Source organism: Hemicordylus capensis, chromosome 2 (assembly GCF_027244095.1).
Source record: "Hemicordylus capensis ecotype Gifberg chromosome 2, rHemCap1.1.pri, whole genome shotgun sequence".
Taxonomy (NCBI): domain Eukaryota; kingdom Metazoa; phylum Chordata; class Lepidosauria; order Squamata; family Cordylidae; genus Hemicordylus; species Hemicordylus capensis.
In genome coordinates, this window is record NC_069658.1 from 215,495,487 (window position 1) to 215,513,726 (window position 18,240).

Below are 18,240 nucleotides of genomic sequence, written 5' to 3' on the forward strand. Positions count from 1 at the left end.
TTAAGCAGGGTCTGTCCTGGTTGGATATGAAAGGGAGACTTGATGTGTGAGCACAGTAAGATATTCTCCTTAGGGGATGGAGCTGCTCTGGGAAGAGCAGAAGGTTCCAAGTTCCCTTCCTGACATCTCCAAGACAGGGCTGAGAGAGACTCCTGCCTGCAACCTTGGAGAAGCCGCTGCCAGTCTGTGAAGACAATACTGAGCAAGATAGACCAATGCTCTGACTCAGTATATGGCAGCTTCCTATGTACTTGATGTGTGAGCACTGTAAGATATTCCTCTCAGGGGATGGAACCACCCTGAAAAAGCAAAAGGTTTTAAGTTCCCTCCCCGGCTTCTCCAATATAGGGCTGAGAGAGATTCCCGCCTGCAACTTTGGAGAAGCTGCTGCCAGTCTGTGAAGACAATACTGAGCTAGATAGATCAATGCTCAGACTCAGTATATGGCAGCTTCCTATGTTCTTAAGTACTTCCTTTTGTCAGTCCTGAATTTCCCGGCCTTCAGTTTCATTGGATGAACCCTGGTTCTAGTGTTCTGAAAGAGCGTGAAACATTTCTCTCTGTCCACTCTCTCTCTGCTCCATGCGTGATTTCATACACCTTTATCATGGTGCTCGGAGCAGTTCTGGACTCTTCTCTTCAACATCATATAAGTTTATACCATACACACATTCATGCATGAGTCAAGCAAAACTCAACGGGATCTGGTCCTAACTAATGCCAACGCTCAATAGAAAAATTCGAGACAAACACCAACCTTCTAAGGTAATACGTATGCACTCAGTGTATTACCAATCCAAAGATTAATGTGGATATTCTGCTATTGTGTCTGATTTCGCCTCTATCACAACTTGGAATTCTCAAACAGTAATAAAGCAGAAAATAAAAAGTTCATATAGGTCACGCAGAGTTATGGGGCGGTAGTCCAGTAGCAGTGCATCTGCTTTCCATGTAGAAGGCCCCAGGTCCAATCATCTCCAGAGGGGACTGGGAAAGACGTGCGTCAAACCCTAGAGAGGGGTTGCGAGTCAGAGTGGACAACACTGAGCTAGATGGACCAAGGGTCTGACTCAGTACAAGGCTGCTTGGGAAGGGGTTGCAGCTCAGTGGGAGAGGATTTGATTTGCACACCGATGGCCCCAAGTTCAATCCGTGGCAGCATCCCCAGGTAGGCCTGGGAAAGGTCTGTACCTGAAACCCTGGAGAACTGCTGCCGATCGGGGTAGACAAAACCGAGTTGTGTGGATCTACAGTTTGACTTGGTATACGGCCTGTGTGTATGTATAAAACTAAATTATTTGCATGTGCATGCACACACATGCCACAGTGTGTTAGAAATACACATCCTTTTACATTTCCATCCTGCTCTTCTTTTAAGGAACTGAGGGGCAACTTTTGTAGTACCAACGCCCTCATTTTATCCCCACAACGACCCTGTGAGGTAAGTTAGACCCAATGTGTGTGACTGGCCCAAGGTCAGCCAGTGAGCTCACCTCTTGCCTGGGGACTTTTCCCAGAGGCATCTGGTGGGCCACAGTGTGAAACAGGATGCTGGACTAGAGAGGCCTTCTTGGGCCTGATCCAGCAGGGCTGTTCTTATGACTTTTCATGGCTGGGCAGGGATTTGAATCAGGCCTCTCCATTCCTAGTCCGGCACTCTGACCCAGAGCCGCTGCAGAGGTTGGGTCCTTCATTTCTTGTCGGACCACAATACCTCTCATCCCCAGCCAGAGTGGCCAAGAGTCAGGGATTATGGGCGCTGTAGTGGCGCACCATGGAAATGCTTGACTAACAAGCAGAAGGTTGCTGGTTCGAATCCCCGCTGGTACGTTTCCCAGACTATAGGAAGCACCTATATTGGGCAGCAGCACTATGGGAAGAAAGGAATTCTCTGTGTAAAACACTTAAAAACTGAAGGCTCCCTTTGACTTTTGCATCTAACAAACATTTTTTAAAAAAATCCCCTTAGGGTGTGCAAAAGTCGAAGGACGTGTTACATTATCTGTGCAACTGGACTGGATAGGGAAAGGGCTATTTAGACTTGCATGGCAGTCCAGACAAAAATGCCACTATTTAAGGGATGCTCATTAGACACCTTAAGTGGCGCAGCAGGGAAATGCTTGACTAACAAGCAGAAGGTTGCCGGTTCGAATCCCCACTGCACCTATATATCGGGCAGCAGCGCTCTAGGAAGAGGCTGGAAGGCATCATCTCCTACTGTGTGGGAGGAGACAATGGCCAACCCCTCCTGTATTCTACCACAGGCCTCTGTGGTCACCAGGAGTCAGAGGGCCAGAGATGTGCAGCCCTGCTCTAACCACTGCACGACACTGCCTCTACCACCACTGCCACCCGCAGCACCTCTTTATCATGCACACATTTCCCTTCTCTCCTGCCCCACACTCTCCTGTGGATGAATAATAATAAGAGTTTAGGGGGCACCTGCAGGCAGACACCTATTTTAGGCGTGCACTGAATGAAACAAGGTAATGTGTGACAGCAACCACCGTGTGTATCACACAGAGAAGCAGGCCTGGCGGCAGCTCCCTTCTGAAGGAAGACCCGGGAGCCACCGCGGAGCATGCAAGCGAGAGCTTAAAACTGGCTACATTTCCACACATCTTCCGCCACCATGGCCAAGAGTTACCGCTTTGAAAATTAATTGTTTTACAAAGTTCCTTGCAAGGATGGCGTCTGGGATGGGAGAGAAACTCCAGGGAAGCTGGTAAAGAAGTGGGGGATAGGCAGACATTGACCGGGGCTGTGGGGGGGCGAAGAGGAGAGAAAGATGGCTACCCCACTTGGCAAAACTTTTCAACAAAGATGATCCGTTGCCTCTAGCTTCCCAAACACACCCTCGCCAAACACCCCGTCTCTTTGCACTGTATATTTCGGGAGCTCAAGAATATTTTCACAGCATCCGTACTTCCTGATGCTAAAAATACTGGGGGCGGGGGGGGGGGAGAAGATGTGAATAAATATGAACCCAAATTAAAAAAAAAAAAAGCAAATCAAATGCACACAAAGAATGTCATATATTTGAACTAAAGGACATTCCTGCAACACACACAGCTGCTTCCTTTTTTCAAAAAATTCAAACCTCTCCTTTAAACCCTATGAAGCGTTAACCCTATATTTCCCCTCCCCCCTCCACAGTGGCTACCCTTTGTTCATTAGTGATCCAGCAGTAACGAAGGGGGATTTGAAAGCAGTGGGTGGGGGAAGGGAGGGCAGGAATTTGGGGGGGTGTGGCGGCTGTTTTTTTTTTTAAGTTACTGTTTTTTTCCCAACAGAAAACAATCAGGAATTTATCAGTTAAGCCTCGGAAACTCAGGGATGTGATCTTGTCAAAAAGTGTGAGTGTGGGGCATGTTTGTGGTCTTGTTTTGAAATGAAATACTTTCGTTAATGACTCACGGTATGAAAGATTTAAAAAGGGAAGGGGGAAGAGAGAGAAACGCGGATGGAAAAACTATTTGAAATTCAACTTTTTATGAACTTTAAACGTAAAACTCAGCAAGAGATTGTGAAATCGGTTTTGTCTCTAGATTGCCCAGTTTGTTCAGAATTATAAATCAGACAAAAGATGGGGGTAAATGGAGTAATAACAAGAAATGGGGTGTAATTATGCAGCTCTTTGGGGCCTTGGGGTTCCCCACCACACACACACACACACACCTCTGTCCACAGCGATGGAGAGAACCTATTTTTTGTTTGAGATTTTATTTTAGGAGCTCCAGTACTAATGTCTCAGCTTCCAACTCCAGATGCAAGAGATTGCCCATGCTAGCAAGAGAAATCACCCCCAATACATAGACACAGAGGAAAAGTTTGAACTGCCTTCAGAGCTTCTTGCACAAATATAGTTTGGTTAAAAAGGAATGTAATAAGCAGGAACTGGATAGGCAGAGAGAAAGAAAATAAGAATTAAGAGTGTGTGTGAGTATGTGTGTGTGTGTTGCTTCATAAAGGCTTGAAGCAGCAAAAGAGAGGATAGTAAATTTACTGATTTAAAACAAAAAAGAAGCAGAAAGAAAGAACAAGTGTGTACGGGTGTGTGCGCATGTGCACAGACGTGGAGTGTGTGTGTGTGTGTGTGTGTGTACACATTCTGGTTCTGCACCCCTTAGGGCATCATAGGAAGAAAAGAAGTTCTGCAAATAAATTTGTATTTCCAACACTCAATAACAACAACAAACAAAAAAGAGTGGATTCTCTAGTATGTATAAAGGAAGAAAGGTGATCATAAAGGAAGAAAGGTGATCCCATACAAAGATTTCCTTTGTAAGCTGCTGTGTGCGCTTGCATGTTTGGGAACTGGGGAGGGGGATTTGTCGTCCCCCCCCCGACTAAAACTGCCCCCATATTAGTGGAGATCTGGCTCTGCCCCACTCCTTTCCTGACACCCATCTCCAAAAACAAAGACCACGTCCCAGAGCATTATAATGGTGGAATAGGTATTCAGTGGGGTCTTAAACAAAAAAATGAGGGGGAGGGTGAAATAAGAGAAAGGAAAGTTGCAAGCAGATTAAAAACTGGAGTGAGGATGGGAATTGAAAACTCATCTAATAGCTGAGGATTCATTTGGTTCCTTTTGGAAGTTCCTCACTCACCCTGAGCCTTTAAAAGCAAGACAAAGCGAGTCGGAAAAGTCCCCAATAATTAAAAATAAAATAAAATAGGCAAGACACTCACCATGCAAGCTGGAAGCCTTTCCATCAATGCACTTCTTCCCTCACCACCCGAAACCAGCACAGCAGAACAACAGGTTAAAAGATCCCAAGTCCTGTGGGGGGGAGCACCCTGTTAATCCAACTTTTAAGTTTGAGGAGCGATGGCAGCAGAAGTGAACTCCATCCAGGCTCGGGGGAGTGGGAGGAGCAAGAGAGGGGCCCCCATGGAGAAGAGAGCGGGGAGGAGCTGGACGACCGACGCCAGAGAGGAGGAATTGGGAAAGGGGGAGGGAGGAGGAGAGAGATCAGGTTCCCAGGGAGCTGCTTTTCGGTGGAAAAATATCTGATTTTTTAAAAAAAAATCCGAAACCCAACTCTCCCCCCCCCCCCACCACTACCACCACATTTCCACAGGGACTCTCATTTCTAAACAGAGGCAGCCCCAGAGTGCCAGCTTACTCAGAACTTGCATCCTCAGCCCAAGACATGCGGGAGCACTTGCTTTGCACTCTGCACATGTGAAGAGGCATTCTTCGGGGGACCCATTGTTATATGCTCCCTGGAGGACCACAATGTGCTTCTGGCACTGAACTGGAAGCCGTGCTGTCGCCACCCAGGAAAGGGGACAAGTTATTTAGAATATTTATAGACTGCTTTTTGACAACAAAAGGGAGTTCTCAAAGCTGTTTAAGAATGAGAGGATGGTTCCCTGTTCCAAAAGAACTCACAGTCTAAAGACTGGTCTCCGGGTCATTTCGAAGAGACCATATTGTTCATATATTAAAAGAATTACACTGGCTGCCGATATGCTTCTGGGCAAAATACAAGGTGCTGTTTATAACCTATAAAGCCCTAAACAGCTTGGGCCCAGGGTATTTAAGAGAACGTCTTCTTCGCCATGAGCACCATCACCCTTTGAGATCATCAGGAGAGGTCCATCTGCAGTTGACACCAGCTCGTCTGGTGGCTACAGAGGGACGGGCCTTCTCTGTCGCCTCCCCAAGACTCTGGAATGCGCTCTCTCCTGAAATAAGAGCCCTCCTATCTCTGACAGCTTTTAAAAAGCCTTTGAAAGACACATTTATTCACCTAAGTATTTAACTGGAATTGGGGTTTAAATTGTTTTAATGTCTGAATCCTTGTTTTAATTTGCTTTACATTGTTGCAAACCGCCTAGAGATGTAGGTTTGGGGTGGTGGATAAGTATGATAAAATAAATAAAGAGAACCGCAAGGGAGACATCAGCAAAAGCTTCTTTGAGGAAGGATGCTGTGCTGGGCTGAAGAGGGACAGTTGCTCTCCCCCTGCTAAACAGACCCAACACTTTGAAAGGTGCCTCTTTGTCCAGTTAGGAGAGGCGGTTCCCAAAACAAAAAAAGGCCTGCAGATGGTTCCCTGCCCCAAAGAGATTACACAGTCTAAAAAGCAACACAAACGAGATGCCAGCAACAGCTCCGAAGAAGGATGCTGTGTTGGGGTGAAGAGGGACAGTTGCTCTCCCACTGCTAAATATAAGAGGGTCACCACTTTTAAAAAGGACACTCTTTGCCCCATCAGCGGGCTGACTCTCCAACTGTGCCCCAAGAGGGTCTTGAAGATAGTTCCCTGTCCCAAAAGGCTTGCACTTTAAAAGCAGCCACTGGGGGCAGCCACTGGGAGAGATGCTATGCCAGACTGAACAGGGACAGTTGTTCTCCCCCTGCTCAATAGAAGAGAGCCTCCAGCTGAAATGGTGCCTCTTGGCCCAATCAGGAGGGGCGATTCTCAAAGACAAGAGGGCCTGAAGATAGTTCCCTGACCCAAAGGGTTTACAATTCTGCTGTGCTACTGGGCTGAAGAGGGACAGTGGCTCTCCCCCTGCTCAATAGAAGAGAGCCCCCACTTGGAAAGCCCCCACTTTTGCTCAGTTAGCAAAGGTAAGTCTGTCACATCAACAACATTGGACCTGTGGTACTTTAAAGAGGGTTATAGCTCAGTGGGGGAGCCCCTGCTTGGCAGGCAGAAGGTCCCAAGTTCAATCCCCGGAAGCATCTCCAGGTAGGCCTGGGAAAGACCCTTCTCTGTCTGCAAAAGTAGAGAGCTGCTGCCAGCCAGTGTAGACTACCTTGAGCTGGATGGACCAAAGGTAACTGATTCAGTATACAGCAGCTTCATAAGTTCACAGACTGAATAAATTAAGGGCAGAGTCAATCCTCATGAAACCATAAATACCAAACCTTATAGTAAGACAGGAAGCAAAATTCAGAGGACAGGTCTACTAATGGCATAGGAACATAGGAAGCTGCCATATACTGAGTCAGGCTCTTGGTCCATCTAGCTCAGCATTGTCTTCACAGACTGGCAGCGGCTTCTCCAAGGTTGCAAGCAGGAGTCTCTCTCAGCCTTATCTTGGAGATGCTGCCAGGGAGGGAACTTGGAACCTTCTGCATTCAAGCATGCAAGTGCTCTTCCCAGAGCGGCTCCATCCCCTAAGGGGAATTTCTTCCAGTGCTTACACATCAAGTCTCCCATTCATATGCAACCAGGGTGGACTCTGCTTAGCCTAGGGGACAATTCATGCTTGCAACTGCAAGACCACCAGTAGGTATGGTACATTCCCCCCCTAAACATGTAAAACCTATTCCATCCCACAGCCTAAAGCAAAAGCTAGGATTCTGAAGCAGAGACCAGGTATATGCCCAGGATAAGGGTTCAATAAACCTGCATTTCCCTCTGCGATCATAGAGACCAGGAATCTGAAAATGTGCCTGTTCCAAAAGGCATTTGATCCTCTCAAAAGCATATCAAGGGAGCTGGGATGAATGCTGGAGGCAACATTTTATCTGTAGCCCCCACCCAAAAAAGCCTTGAAAAGAGCCAGGGCGAGAGTGGGAGATTTTCCTTTCCTTTTTAAACTTGGTAATCTTAGCCACTTCAGAAGTCTGTGGTCTAGGAAAACCTAACATTCCTCCTCTGCTTCAGATGCTCTCCTTTGAAGACTTGTGTGTGTCTGTCTGGAAAGAGAATATTATCCTCACTTGTGTTTACCAGACTTCGGCTAGCTGGCCCCTTCCCCCAAGGTGGAGAAACACTCAACTCCCCAGCGCCCAACGGGAGGCTTACATCTGGAGCGGCATGGTCCAGAGAGTCAGTAGGAGAACTTTTAAGCCCTGTGGATTTATGTAAGAACAGCCCTGCTGGATCATGCCCAAGGCCCATCGAGTCCAGCATCCCATTTCACACAGTGGCCAGCCAGAGGGGAGGGCCTGCCCCCTTTCAGTGAGGAGTTAAGGGCGTGCTCAGTTCTCTTCTAAAGAAGCCAACAGGATTGCTGCCAGTCTGTGAAGACAATACTGAGCTAGATAGACCAATGGTCTGACTCAGTATATTGCAGTTTCCTATGTTCCTATGATTGCATTGATACATAGGAAGCTGCCTTCTACGGAGTCTGGACCTTGCTTCATCTAGCTCAGATCCTTGGCACACGCAAGAGGTGCTTCTGCACGAAACTAGGGCCTCATCCTCCAGCATGGTCAACAAAAACTAGATGGTGCCCTTTCCGGGCAAGAGTCCTCCCTGGATGGAGTTCAACTCCTGTTTTTCTGTGCCAGTGCCCTGCCTGTTCACTCTTGATTAAAAGGATGCAAAACCTGATCAATAATTCATCCAGAGATCCATCATTCAGAGATCCATCAGATACATACATCATAAGATCTCTGCCAGATCAGACCAGCAACAGCCTTCCCTTCTCCTTTCTCCCTAGCATTTAGCATTCAGAGGTAGACTGCCCCTCTGCATGGAGGTTTTGTTTAGTTAACTTCTCAGTATCATTAACAGACCACTCCCTCCAAGCAGTGCCTCGTAGCGTGAAGACAGCACAAGGGCATTACAATAAGTACTCCAAAGTCCCTGTTTTCAGTTAAATCACACGGGGTGGTTGCAAGGCATAATTCATCTTACAAAGATATGTTGGAAGAGCAGCATGCATACATTTAGAAGCCAACACATGAATAGAAACAGGGCTGTCTGTCCTCGTAGGAAACAAATTCCAGAAAGGGCCGAGGAAAAAAAATCTTGTCTGAAACCCTGCAGAGCTGCTGCCAGCCAGAGTAGACAATATTAAGCTAGACGGCCCAAGAGTCTGACTCAGCAGAAGGCAGCTTCCTACTTTAATGTGGAGGAAGGCTTGCAATTCTAACCCAGGCAGTCCATCTATCTATATTGATTGTGTTTGTCTCTATCAACTTACACAGTACTTTATTCACAGGGCAATGACAATGAAGAGGTCCTTGCCCCAAGGAGCCTGCAGTATAAGGGCAAAGACCTGGAATACGGTGTCCAGCTCTGGGCAGCACATTTAAAAGAGGATGTTGATAAGCTGGAAGAGGTTCAGCGGAGGGCAGTCAAGATGGTGAGAGGAAAGAGAAGTCCTGTGTTTGGAAAGAGAAGTCCTAGGAGAAATGGTTGCAGGAGCTGGAGAAGAGACAACTATGGGGAGATATGAGAGCCGTCTTCAAAGATATGAAGCGTTGTCCCCCAGAAGGAGGAGCGGGCTTGTACTCTCTTGCTCCTAAGGACTAGAACCCATGGGCTGAACTGATAAGGGAGCTGATTTAGCCTAGACGTTAGGAGGAACCAACTGTAAGCACTGTTTGACCATGGAACAGCCTGCCTCATGCAGTGGTGGGCTCTCCTTCACTGGAGGTTTTTTAACAGGGGCCGAACAGCCATCAGTCATGGTTGCTGCAGCCGATCCCTGCACTGAGCCTGGGGGTGGACTAGAAGACCTCTGAGTTCCCTTTCAACACTGCCAGGCAGCCATCAATCAGGGTTGCTGCAGTAGGTTCCTGCGCTGAGCCCAGGGGTGGACTAGAAGACCTCTAAGTTGAGGTTAAGTTGTTGAGGGAGGAGAGCTGGTCTTGTGGTAGCAAGCATGACTTGTCCCCTTAGCCAAGCAGGATCCACCCTGGTTTGCATTTGAATGGGAGACTAGAAGTGCGAGCACTGGAAGATATTCCCCTCAGGGGATGGAGACACCCTGGGAAGAGCAGAAGGTTCCCAGTTCCCTCCCTGGCAGCATCTCCAAGATAGGGCTGAGAGAGATTCCTGCTTGCAACTTTGGAGAAGCCGCTGCCAGTCTGTGAAGACAATACTGAGCTAGATGGACCAAGGCTCTGACTCAGTATATGGCAGCTTCCTATGTAAGTTCAGTCAGGGTTACTGCAGTAGGTTCCTGCGCTGAGCCCAGGGGTGGACTAGAAGACCTCCAAGGTCCCCTTTCCAACTCTCACATCCTGTTATTCTGTGTACGAACAAATGTGCCTGCGCAGGGAGGGGGGAAGAGAACCCCGTTCAGCAAACTGTTGAGCAAAGGATCCAGATTGGAAACAGATGGGAACAAACCCGACATCCGATACCACGCTGCAGGAGGGAGCTTCCCCCCTTTGGAGGGTTTTGGCAGCCAATCCAATGCGGAGACGGGAAAAATATTTTGGTTGAAGACCCCCTGCCCATGGCCTCCCGGCATCAGCTTTGAGGGTAGCAAGCCCCTCTCTGAAGACGAAGACCGCAGGACAGGCGTCTTGGAAGCTGCTTTCCTTTCAAAAAGGAAAAAAAGGGCAAAACATTCCCTACAGCAGTCTGATTTTGCTATCAAAAACCCACACTCGAGAATTGAGTCCAAGGTAGCTGAATTCAGGGCTGATGTGTCCACCATGAAGTTTTCCAGCTTTGCAGACCCGCGTGGCAGCAAGAGAAAGTGGTGGTTTCCTCCAGTGCGGCTGCACACACAGAAATGAGTAAGCGGGAGCTAATTTTACATCAATGACTCTTTCAAGGAAGGGGGTGAGAGCATGGGTGTTCATTCTTACTCACACTTGGAGGGTCATCAGATGTAGGGAGGAAAGATTTTCAGTGGGCAGAGGTTGCCTGCTAGACCCTGGAGACGGCAAGGCAGTGAAGTAATCTGCAAGCAGTATGCAGCAAGAGTTCTGTAAAACCCAGAAGCCTGCAGAAGCCTGCAAGAACCAAAGCTGGTCCAATGAAAAGTGGCACTGATTTCTTTTGCAAGCAGTACTCTACAAGAGCTCTTGTTGAGACAGAAACCCAGAGACTTCCACAAGCCTGCAAGAACCAAAAGCAGTCCAGTGGAAGACAGCACTGGTTTCTTATGCAAGCAGAACTCAACAAGAGCTCTGTGAAACCCAGAAGCCTGCATAAGTCTGCAAGAGACAAAGATGGTCTCACAATGCTTTTCGAACACAACAAAAAAATCTTGTGACACACTAAGGACGGATTTGCAACCCTTGACGAAGCCCAGCCTGTTTCAGATACATGAAACATTATCCTTCACTATCAGAAACGTGGCAGCAGAGGGGGGAACCTGATCAAAGGATGCTGCCGAGTCAGGCCTTTGGTCCACCTAGCTCAGAATTGTCAACATTGACTGGCAGCAGCTCTTCAGGGTTTCAGATGAGCATTTCCCAGCCCTGCCTGGAGATGCAGGAATTGCGCTGGGACTGGGACCTTCTATATGCAGAGCGAATGCTCTGCCCTTAAGCTGTGGATGCTTCTGAGGAAGCTATGGAGCTGCCTTCTACTGAGCATTGGCCTAGCTAGTGTAGGAGTGTCATGTTTCAGCAAAATAAATGGCTCCCAAGAGTTCCAAGCACCTATGATCCACAAAGGAAGCTGTTGGGCCTTCCTTCTTTCCAATCAGCCTTCACTGGGTGTGTGTGTGGGAAGGGGGAAGAAATCCTGACATTTCTTTGCAGAGAGTGCAATTGCCCTTGGAGGAAGCTGCCCGCCGAGTCCCTGATGAGTTTCTGTTCTGGTCCGGCCTGCTACCAACTGGGAAGCTCTGCCAGATCAGGGACTCATGCAGAGGCATGGGTGTGTGTGTGTGTCCTCCCAGAAAAGATCCTGTTTACTCTTCTGTGCTTTCAAGATAAACCTTTTGCAGGGTGCAAGAGAGAGGTAAGGCGGGGTGGGGGGAGTATGTTATTTTAAAGGAGGCTTGGGTAAGGGTGTTTTTTGGGTTTTTTTTACATTTTATATCCCGCTCTTCCTCGAAGGAGCCCAGAGCGGTGTACTAAGTTTCTCTTTCACAACAACCCTGTGAAGTAGGCTAGGCTGAGAGAGAAGTGACTGGCCCAGAGTCACCCAGCAAGTCTCATGGCTGGATGGGGATTTGAACTCGGGTCTCCCCGGTCCTAGTCCAGCACTCTCACCACTACACCACGCTGGCTCTTAACCTCCTTGGGTCCACGCTTGGGTCCACGCTGGGTCAACCTGCTCCTTGCCTCTCTCACACAAACCAGGCCAGGAGAGGAGAGAGGAGAGGCGTTAAAGAGAAGAATATTGTGGCCACCTCCACATACTTTCCAGGGTCCCAGGGAGACTGTCCCTTTCGCTAGCTCTGCACACACGCGCACACACACACACACACACACACACACACACACACACACACACTTACTTTATTCAGCAGGCTTACAAACCGGAATGCGTCCGGTCCCAGCGCACTCATTTCCAGCATTTTAATGACACAAGCCTCCTGGCTTTCGCAGCCCTTCGGATTTCTCCTCCTCCTCCTCCTCCCCTCCAATCTTTGCAGAAACAGACTGGGGAGCGGGGGGGGGGCGCTGCCGTGTGGAATAAAGAGGTTAGGAAAAGGTCAAACATTCATTCTGAATCCAAGCATTTCCCCCCTCTCGGCAGGCAGGGGTCCTCCTGCCATGGTGGCGGTGGAGGGAGGAGAGAGAGAGAGAGAGAGAAAGGGAGAAGAGAGAGGGATGGAGACAAAGCAGGCTGTTTGCCCGGCTGCTGGGGGGAGAGAAAGCCAGCTGCACACCATCCGTTCAAGGTCTGGCAGAAGGCGGCTGCTTTTGGCCCTCAATCCCCCTTTCAGGCTGAAGCGCCAGGAGCATTTCCAAGGGCTGTGGAAGGGCCGGTTGGGAGCCTTCCCTGGCTTGAGTTCGTGGGCGCCAGGGGTGTGTAGCTAGGACGGAGCGAAAGGGTCCAAGGAACCCGCTCTTCATTCCCTCCCTGACTCCAAGGGGGCAGCCAGAGAGAGGGGTGAACACGCCCCTGGTGGGCGCTTCACACCCTTCACGGGTTGTGCTCCCTACCTCCCTACAACTCCCACCGCAATGGGTCTATCTTGGGGTAGCCAACACTGACTGCCAGCAACTTCCTTCATGGTTTCAGGCAGAAGCCGTTTCCAGCCCTACCTGGAGGTAGCATGGAGGCAGGAAGCATGAATTGTCCTCTTTGCTAAGCAGGGTCTGCCCTGGTCTGCATTTGGATGGGAGACTACAAGTGTGAGCACTAGGAGATATTCCCCTCGGGGGATGGAGCCGCTCTGGGAAGAGCATCTAGGTTCCAAGTTTCCTCCCTGGCATCTCCAAGATAGGGCCGAGAGAGACTCCCGCCTGCAGCCTTGGAGAAGCCGCTGCCAGTCTGTGCAGACAATACTGAGCGAGCTGGGCCAATGGTCGGACTCAGTATATGGCAGCTTCTTATGCTCCCTATGTGGCTGGAGACAGTCCGAGAGCAGGTCGCCCCATATTCTGCATCACCTCCCTTGCCTTTCTGACAGCCATTTTTCAGTCCCCTTTTCAAAAACTAGCCCGGTTCTCTCCCTGCCTCTCCCCGATTTCGGTGAAACTGACAATCATGTCAGTTTTGCCATTAAAAAACAAACACCCACCTCCACACTCCTTAGTTATATTCCGACCAGAGAGGAGCAGAGCAAGATTCTGCATCCTTTATTCCCCGACCCTGGATTTCCCAGCATTAATCTGAATAAACCCGGGGTCTATTCAATAGAACAAATTGGAGCTGAGGATGATGGGAGTTGATCTGGAATACCACAGGTTAGGAAGGGTACCCTGGTACCTCCTGGAATACCCCAGTACCCCTGGAGGGTACTGCCGGGGCTCTCCACACTAGGGTTCCTGAGCATACAGAACTCTGTGCAAGTACCATTCTATGGTGCACAGACTATTGATGGGCATAGTGTCCATTGGACAAAGAGGGGACAAATGTGAGGAGAGAAATATGGAGAGAAATATGAAATATGGAGGAAATATGGAGGACAAATGTGAGGAGAGAAATATGGGAGGAGAGCTGGTCTTGTGGTAGCAAGTATGACTTGTCCCCACAGCTAAGCAGAGTCTGCCCTGGTTGCATATGAAAGGGAGACTAGAAGTGTGAGCACTGTAAGATATTCCCCTCAGGGGATGGAGCCACTCTGGGAAGAGCAGAAGGTTTCAAGTTCCCTCCCTGGCAGCATCTCCAAGATAGGGCTGAGAGAGATTCCTGTCTGCAACCTTGGAGAAGCCGCTGCCAGTCTGTGAAGACAATAGTGAGCTAGATAGACCAATGGTCTGACTCAGTATATAGCAGCTTCCTATGTTCCTATGTCCCCCAGCCCAGAGGGTCAGGGGTCCCACAAGGGGCCCACAAGGCTGCCCCCGGGCACTGTTGGGGCACCCGGCGCTTCCCCCCACGCTTCCTCATGCCAGCCCCTCACTGCTGCTCCTCCGCCCCTTGGCCTGGCTGCCATGCAGGTGCCGCCAGAGGAGGGGAAGCCCAGCCCCGATCCGCCACTGCCTCCAGACAGAGGAGGGTGTCCCTGGCAGCCCCGATCCATGCCATTGAGTCAGCACTGCTGCAGCCACCCTCCGGAAAGACTCACCAGACTGTGAGTTCAAGAGACTGGGAAGGGAAGGCTTGCGGGGTTACGGTTACCCCGCCCCCTTGCGTCTGATGTCAGGTGCAGGGGGCATGGCTTGGGGCTCTGGGGCACGCCTGCGATGGAGGCCCCCCTGCCTAACTTTGTACCCCCAGCCGCCGGGAACCTCGCTACAACACCCCTGACTCTATTCCAACCTCCAGATGAACACAAAGCGGTTGGAAGTAGACTTTTAAGCCCTCTCTCTAGTCCCTTCTGAAATGGAGGAAAAGCCTCGCCAGTTTCACCAGTCCGGGCTTCATTCTTCCTTCCGGCACAGAAAACCCTTTCCCCAAGCTTCCTTCAGCACAAAGGAAGCGGAGTGGTATCCCACTGCCCACTCCTAAACTGCAGGTGCTCATCTGAAGCTCAGAACAGAGTATGAACAGTATTCACACAGAAAGACCCAGATGCTTCGGAACTCCAAAACAGAGAGCATCACGAGCGCCTTAGGGTCTAGGACCTTCAAATGAGAGACTGGGGGGCAGATAAATCATGCCTAAGTCTGCTCCGTTTCCCTTCAGCTTTGGATACAAGGAAGATAAGGTTTATTTATTTAAAAGACCATCACAAGAAAACAATGGTGAAACTGACTTGTCTTTCTGAATCTTGTCAGTTTCACCAGAATTCAGATTGGGGAGAGCGGGGCAGAAAAGGAAACGGCCATGGGACAGATGCCCAGTGGCATGGGAAAAGGAAAATAAATAAATTAAATAATAATTTTAAAAAATCAGGTAAGGGGTCTACTTTGGGACTAAACAGTGACCAAAGAGATATTTCCCTAGAGGGAACATAGGAAATTGCCATATACTGAGTCAGACCAGTGGTCTATCTAGCTCAGTATTGTCTTCACAGACTGGCAGCGGCTTCTCCAAGGTTGCAGGCAGGAGTCTCTCTCAGCCCTATCTTGGAGAAGCCAGGGAGGGAACTTGAAACCTGCTCTTCCCAGAGCGGCTTCATCCCCTGAGGGGAATATCTTGCAGTGCTCACACATCAAGCCCCCCATTCAGATGCAACCAGGGCAGACCCTGCTTAGCTATGGGGACAAGTCATGCTTGCTACCACAAGACCACAGGAGAGATTAAAAGGCAGAAAAGGGATATCTTAGAGAAGTACACAGCACTGCCCTCTGTTCCCAGCTGTTTTGAGAATGATGTTGTCCACCATCCTATCTGTCTGCAGTTGTAGCAATCTATAATCAAGGTCAGTCTTACTGTGAGGACTCATGAAGCTGTTCCTAACAGTGGCAGATTCCACCGAGGATATCTTTGTCCTTTCCTTCAACCTCCATCTGTGTATCGTTTTTTTTAAAAAAACATATCTGCTTCATATGCAAGAATACCTATGTGCACACAACTCCCCAGGGTGAGTGAGTGTGGAAGTGTGCATGAGAGAGAGGAGGTTTTAAAATTGTGTGTGCACGCATCTTCAATGTGTTCCCACTTGTAGCTCCTTGGGTGAGGGAGGGTAAAAAATCAAGATAAGGCAGAGTTGTTAATGTTCAAGTCTATTTAAAAAACCTGCTCAAGGTACCGCTTTCCAGGCACAGATTTTGTTTAGCCTGCTCTCCTTATCTCGGGCCAAACAAGTCTTTGTATGGTCTTAGAACCCCCAAAACCAGAGATGTGGGTTTTCTGAAAAACTTTCAACTGGAAAATTTCCTGGAGGTGCTTCTGGAAATTTTCCCCATGCATTTCCCCACCTGATTTGCATGACATTTTCCTCAAAAGATTTTGCAATGCAATTTCCCCCAATGCCTTAAATAGACTGTGATCTGATATGGCATATTCTTTGACCTACACACTTAGCTTCAAAAGACACATTACTCTCCTGTTTACAAATCTATAAAACATAAGTACTCTTTCACACACTTCCTAGGAATAATCACTCGAAAAACTTTAATTACAATTTTGAAATTGCCATGCTTGTCTAAGATTGCATTGGCATTGATTCGTGGTTACTAATGCATTTTATGAAACAGTTTTTAGAAATGGAAGATTTTCCACTGAAAAATTTAGTATTGGGGGGAGGAATCTCATAGAAAAGAACAGGAAAGTCTTGTTTTGGAAAATTTTCTGCAGAAAGTTTTCAACCCCACTTCTCTGCCAAGTCCCTGTTTAATCAGGGGAGACAGTGGGATGTGTTTACACACCCCAGAAGAGTACATCATTCCACACACTATGGTTTGCCTCTGGTTCCAGACATATTTTACACATCTACCTACCTACCTATCTATCTATCTAATTAATTTTCTTAGCCGGACAGACAGATGTGTGGGGATGCGTGGCTGACCGGATGCATGGCGGAACTCTCGAGAGATCACACAAGAGTTCTGGAGCAGAAGGGAGTTTGGGTGGGCGGTGAGGCGGTGGGCCTGACCACATTGGGGAGGGGGCGGCGGCGAGGAGGGGGCGGCGAGGAGGAGACAGCGGGGCCGCTAGGAAGAGGAAGCGGCAGGAGGAGGGAACAGGCCAACTTGAAAGCTGGCCAGAAACCGCAGGCGGGGTGGGGGGAGAAGTGGGAGTCAGAAACGCCTGGGGGAAGAGTCAGGGAGAACTAGGGGCGCAGACTCCCTGCACCGGCTCTGCTAGTACCTATTTATTACTCTTATATCTTGCTTTTCTTCCACCATGGAAAGCACAGCAGTGTCCCTGGAATTCCCAGGTATCCATCTATCTGGGCACTCCCCAGACCTAAACCTGCTTAGCTTCAGTAAGGCTGAAAGGGAGTGCTGTTTTAAAATGCACTTGTATATAGGAAGCTGCTTTCTGTTGAGTCAGACCATTGGCCCATCTAGCTTAGTATTTTCACAGGCTGGCAGCAGTTCTCCAGGTTTTCAGTCCAGAGTCTTTCCCTGCCCTACCTGGGAATGCCGCCAGGGATTTAAGCCGGGACCCTCTGCATGCAAAACAGAAGCTCTACCACTGAGCTATGGAGTTTCCCCTAAATATATGAAGCTGCTACTTAGTGAGTCAGACCCCAGCATAGTCTACACAGGCTGGAACCAGTTCTCCAGGATTTCAGACCAATATTCCTCAGCCCTGCCTGGAAATGCCGCCAGGACGTTTTTTGCACAGGGCTTTTAAAGCCCTTTAACTTGCAGTGGAGGAGGTGCATTCACATATCGGCCAGATTTACTCCCAAGTCTCTGCAAGTTATCGGGGAGCAGTCCACACACAATTCGGGGTTTTCACAGGGCATTAAGCGTAGCCTGATTTATATCCAGGGCAAAAAAAATCCACTATTTGCATCGGTTTCTGGGGACAATGAGTTCACAGTGAAGCCTCCCAGTAAGCCTGCGGTAAAGCCTGTTGTGTGTCAAAGTCCCAGAGAGCGAACAGGGACATAAGAGCAGCCCTGATGGATCAGGCCCAAGAAGACCCATCTAGTCCAGCATCCTGTTTCGCATAGTGGCCCACCAGATGCCTCCGGGAAGCCCACAGGCAAGAGGTATCGGGATGCCCTCTCTCCTGCTGTTGCTCCCCTGCAACTGGGATTTAGAGGCATCTTGCCTCCGAGGCTGGAGGTGGCCTATAGCCAACAGATTAGTAGTAGCAGTGTGCCCAGAACTGGTTTGCATGTAAAGCAAATACCCTCCCACTAAGGTACAGCCCCCGTCCCCAGACGTTATAAACTTCCGAGGACTAGAGCACACTTCATCAGATCAAATGCCAAGCGCCTAACTTTATATTCAACAGATCATGCAGAAATACAGCAGCCGAGCTCGTCTGATGAAGCTACCATCCGTCCTGACTGCCACTCGAGAGAAGCTTCTGGCATCGTTCTGGATCGCCCGTGTGAACGGAAGCCATTTGTTGTCTTCCACACACCCACCCCAAATTGCGCACATCT

At 49.0% G+C, this 18,240-nt stretch overlaps 1 protein-coding gene across 13 annotated transcripts in view; it reads right to left on the reverse strand.

Annotated features, from left to right (window-relative positions):
• Positions 1 to 18,240, reverse strand: part of PTPRS (protein tyrosine phosphatase receptor type S) — a 346,861-nt gene that overhangs the window by 254,595 nt on the left and 74,026 nt on the right. For 9 of the 13 annotated variants that reach the window (XM_053301458.1, XM_053301457.1, XM_053301453.1 and 6 more), the window contains exon 1: positions 4,696 to 4,856. The exons of 2 other annotated variants lie outside the window; for them this stretch is intronic. The gene's annotated coding sequence lies outside the window, so the exon portion shown is untranslated. Of the gene's footprint in view, positions 1 to 4,695; positions 4,857 to 18,240 lie in introns of those variants that run through there. 2 more of the 13 variants (XM_053301445.1, XM_053301459.1) reach the window with 1 other exon arrangement.